This window comes from Triticum aestivum, chromosome 4A (genome assembly GCF_018294505.1).
Source record: "Triticum aestivum cultivar Chinese Spring chromosome 4A, IWGSC CS RefSeq v2.1, whole genome shotgun sequence".
NCBI classification, from domain to species: domain Eukaryota; kingdom Viridiplantae; phylum Streptophyta; class Magnoliopsida; order Poales; family Poaceae; genus Triticum; species Triticum aestivum.
In genome coordinates, this window is record NC_057803.1 from 708,796,390 (window position 1) to 708,801,518 (window position 5,129).

Here is a 5,129-nt window from a genome sequence, read left to right on the forward strand (position 1 = left end):
AAATAGGTTTGCAGACACACAAATAACTCGAGTAAATATAGCCAATTTATGTACACATCCAGTTTACTAAAGCAATTTAGTGGGGAAAATGATGCTGCTTTGGAGATTCTTTTATCTGCATGACAGTCTCAAATGAGAACATCACAACATGAGAAAGAATATGTTTTTCTTGCTTTCATCAGTTTCATATCTTTCCATTTGCATACTCTATCTATAAATGAACAATTAGAATATCATCTAAACACCAAAAAGTGACTGAGGATTAAAATGTGCAAAATATAACTTGGACACCCCTCCGTAGTGACTAGCGCATCTGTTTTGTAAATGCCTGTAGGAGTAAGTATCCCCCAGCTACACCAAGGATTTTAAAGTGATAATCATCATCAGGCAACGTGAGTCTGTTATCCATTTCCCACTGCCCGGTGCCTTCCCCACTGCTTCGCAAAATGGTATACCAGAGGTAATATGCATAGTTTTCGGGATTGAAGTTGAGAGTAAACATCCCAAGCCTCCCTTCCCTTGCCTCCACAAAGGCCATCTGGCAATTATTCCAGGGACTATGCGGGAGATTGACGGAGGAGAACTCCATCGTACCCATGTGGAGCATGAGCAACTTGTTGATCTGAGGTATCGGCCAGCAGAAGCATCCGTGCGCGTAGTAGCGGTTTTGGAAATCAATGGAGGATCCAGCGTCGTCGCCGTCGGTAATTCCTGCAACCAGAGAGCGCCAACCATCAAATGTGACGGTGTGCCATTGTCCGGCACCGGGGCCGGACGAAGAGAAGGCGAACAGAACCAGCTGGGTCTGGTATTTGGCCAAGCACATGACCCTGAATCTGAATGGAGCGTCGGCAGCAATGTCAGTGCCCTCGTCCCCGCCGGTAGGAGCAAGGAAAGCCTCGCAATGATCCACTAGATCGGGCCGGTACCAAGGGACGGGAGGTAGCGCCGATGCATCGGGTCACAAACGGCGATATCCCTGAACATGAAAAGGTCGTGCTGGTGGACGCAGAGGAGGGCGCGGCCATCGCGGAAGTTGCAACGAATCCAGGGATGCTCGCGGGAGGGGAGGAAGGAGTAGGAGAAGTCGGTGCCGGCAAGGGCTCGTGCGGCGGCGGCCGAGGGGTGGGGCGGCTGGGCTGGGAGGAAGGAGGTCGGGAGTAGTATGCCCAGGAGAGGCGGCGGGTGGAGGGTGCGAAAGCGACGGAGGAAGGAATGGTCTGCGATGATGCGGCGGAGGAAGGGGCCGGCCACGGAGACGCGGGCGAGGTCGGCGGCCGTGGGGAGGCGGAGGAGGATCTCCTCCGTGAGGTGCTCCGGGAGGGTCGCCTGCGCCTCAGCCGTCGGAGGTGCACCGGGGCAGGGTGCCGTCGGCAGGGCATCAGGGCAGGGTCGAGCCGGAGGCGCATCGGGGAAGAGCGGCGCCGTCGACGCCATCGTGGAGTGGAGTGGAACGTAGAAGAGGGGATTGTCTCTGTCCTTCGGGGTCTGGTTTCCCGTTTCTGCTGTAGGAAAACGTACATCATCTGCTTCAAGGTGAAAAATACGCCTTCCCCTTTCTGCTCGTGCTCACATTTTTATGTATCCTTTCACGCATCAAGAAAAACGAAGCAAGTTTCTCTAATTTTTTTTAACAAAATCGCAAACAATCTCTCTGTTGTACAAAAAACATATACTCCATACACTTCCTTTACATCTCCTTTTGTCGAGTTAATTGCAGAAAACCACCACATTTGGGGCAAGGTTTGCAGAAAACCGCCTGGTCTCTAGTTTTGTGCAAAAATCACAGCATTTCTAATAAACTTTTGCAAATTGCACTGATCAGGTGATTTAGCCTTATTGATCACTTTCTGACAAGTGGGCCGGATTGTAAGGAGATGATTTTGTAAGGGCACCATGGCGCTGTAGCACGGACGCGCCGACCAGCTCGTGGACGAGGACGTCGTGGACGAGGCCGCCGTGCCCGTTGGCAGCAGCAACGCCACCGCAGGGACCTGCGACCGAGATGCGCCGCCGCACTGCTCCAAACTCAAGCGAGGACGAGCTCTTGGGCGCTGCGACCCATCCCGCTTCGGCGAGGCCGAGCTCCAGCACAGTGGGCTTCTGGCGGCAGCGACGGGAGCCGGTGGGGGCGGCGCGGTTGCCTCCTGGAGTTGGATCGGACAATGAAAACATCTTGATGTTGTGTTCCCTCTTGGGGCACCATCCTGGAGTTGGATCCTGCTGGAGAGACTCGTGGCTATCGTGGTGGTCGTCGGTGGTTCGTGTGGCAGCAGCTCTGTGGGTCTGCCAAGACGGGGATGCACTGAGGCTGTGGTAGTCGGCTCGATGGTGTGTCTGCACACTCATCGTGGTCTGTTTTCTGCGGTGGAGTCGAAGCCTTTTTTTTTATAAAGGATGGATTTTATTGCGTCACAATGGAGCATCAAAAGAATACAACCACAAAGAGTAACACACCCGGCCTCTGCATAACTAGGATGCACACAATCAACACCTACGCACGCACACAAAAACACGCCGGCAAATAGAAAGGTCATATAAGACCGAAGCTATGCATAGGTGAGGAAAAAGAAAACCCAAGGCGATCTGATCTGTGATCGGCAAACTACAACAATGATCATATATGTACCAACCATCTTATGACATCATATAGATGACGATGTTCTTCGATAGCAACGCCTTCAGGAAGGGAGTGACGCTCAAACTTCGTCGTTACTGGATCCAACCACTCACGGCGAGAATCCAGGTTTTCACCCTTAAGAACATGACTAAGCATATCCGAGCAATGCCTTCAACAAGGTACCGACGTAGAAAAATCGCCATTGCCAGGTATAACCAACTTGGGTCAAGACCTAGGGTTTCACCCCGGAGCTCGAGACAGGGTGCTCGAGTAACAGCACCATCGAAGCCACAAATGTTTTGTCGCCACCACTTTTCTCCGAACCCAGCAACTACATACGATGTGTGAACGCCGCCGCTGCACAACCATCCCTTTCCATCAAGCCACTGTCCATAGCTAGCTTGCATCTCAGGTCGAAGTCAACCACCGGATCCGAAGAGAAGAACCCTCACAAAGACCTTTCGATGGCCACTGCAATCCATAGCAAAGCGTCGCAGCAAGCCGGAGTGGTCATCAAGAACCAACATCGATGGCGAAGCATAACACTGCCAACTACCACCTCGCTGGAAAGAGTTCTACTCATGCTCGTCTGCTCTGGACCGATATGCTCGTAGGTAGAGCACAAAAGAGAGATCAACATCGCCAAGGCACGCCCACAGAACCCAGCCACCACCAGATCAGGATCACATAGCCTCCTGCAAGCGACAAGGCTCATCACAGCTGATGCCAACATAGCGGATCCCTATGGCAATGATGACAAGCAGTGGATGGCCCTTCTCGATGATTCTTCGCGGCACCAACCTTGCATAGTGCTTCGTTGCTAGGCTATCCTCAGATCTGATACTGCCTTGTTGCAGGCAAGTGTGTTCTTCATTTGGCAAGATCTTGACATGGCCACTTCTGCCGAGCCACGGAACTTGCTTGAGGAGAAGAGGTGACGATGATGCCAAGATGCAACGTCGTCGATATCTCCTTCCTAGCGGTATGTGCGGTTTCATCTTCTGTGCCCAATTAGCGAGTTGTGCAGGTTATTGTCCGGTTTTCCTCTAATTAATATAGCAACTCTCTTCTTCTTAATAAATGAAAATGGCAAATCTTTGCCTCGTGTCAAAAAAGAAATCTAGTAGTATTCTATAGAGGTATAGTCATTGCATAGCATGCAATCTTTCTTCAAAAAATAAAGTCATACCTCCTGGCCTTTGCATGCTCAGATGCACACAACTATGCTTTTATTAAACTAGCTAATTTCTCATACCTTGAAATGGGGGCATGAATATTCTAGTGGTCTACCACCAGTCATATCCAACATAAATCTTACGCCCATCATATTCTAAATTTTTATAAGACTTTATTCAATTTGAGTATAGGTTGGGACGGCAAGGAAAGTTTTAACTTAGTTGAGATTTTGGTAAGAATTGATATTGACTTGGATATGGATAAGGCAAGGCAAGGGTAGTTTTTGGTTTGAAAGATCGCCAATCCTACCATATGACCGGCAAAACAAGGATTTTCATCTTAGATTCCCGATAAAATGAATCAATATCACAACAACGTCTCAAAGACAATTCCTTCAACAGGGTGACGACAAAAGTGTGTTGTCCAATGGGTTCAAACACTAGAGGCATGATCAATTTTTTTACCATGAATATGAATCAATGTTCCAATCACGATCTTGATGACGGATCTTTCAAGAGCCACTACACCAATATTTTGTATCGTAATCGTGCAATAGCCTGGTCCGGTCCCACTGGTCTGGAAGGACCACACACGAGAGGAGAGAGCCACTGAACTGACTCCAAATTAGAAAAGCCCAGCTACTATTGGCGGTAGTAAGGAAAAGCAGAAGATGGGTGAGATGCCTTGCCTCCTACATAGAACAATTGGCATTGGCGTGGGGTCCCGGGCCTAGAGCCAACTCTCTAACACTGCCACCCGTATGAGCTCGCACACCCGGTGCAGCACGCTCTCCATACAATCCACGTGGGAGGGCCTTGGGAGGAGGGCATCCACTCCTGCGACATCTGTAAAAGTACGAAAACACTAGACCTACGTAACCTCCAACGTAAACTTACGTTCTTTTCCTTCCTATAAAACTAATCACCCCTGATTTTCAGGGAGTGGTCCTGGGCCTCTTTCTAATCCAATCCAATTAACCCAGATCAGCAATTACGTAACTTTACGTAAAGAATTACGTAGGTGTAGCAAAGCTTGTAGTAACACAAAACAACACAAACTATATAGGGAAACGCTCTGGGAAGGGGCACCGGCCGAGTCGCGCGCCGGTCTCACGGGTGCTCGCCACGCGGCAGGCTTGGCCCACCAGCCACCGCTCCTCTATCCCTCATCCTTTCCTTATCTCTACAGGAAACACTCTCAGCCATTTATTCTTTCCACCCCGCACCGAATCCCCATCCCCTTCTCTCTCCTTTCTAGCCTTCTCCGATGAACTCCACTCGGCCAGCCACCACCACGGGTCAGGGAGGGGGCCGGGGGGGGGGGGGGTGTGCCA

At 50.3% G+C, this 5,129-nt stretch overlaps 1 pseudogene; it reads right to left on the reverse strand.

Annotated features, from left to right (window-relative positions):
* Positions 1 to 262: 262 nt before the first annotated feature.
* LOC123083281 (uncharacterized) lies at positions 263 to 1,437 on the reverse strand (annotated as a pseudogene).
* Positions 1,438 to 5,129: the final 3,692 nt, after the last annotated feature.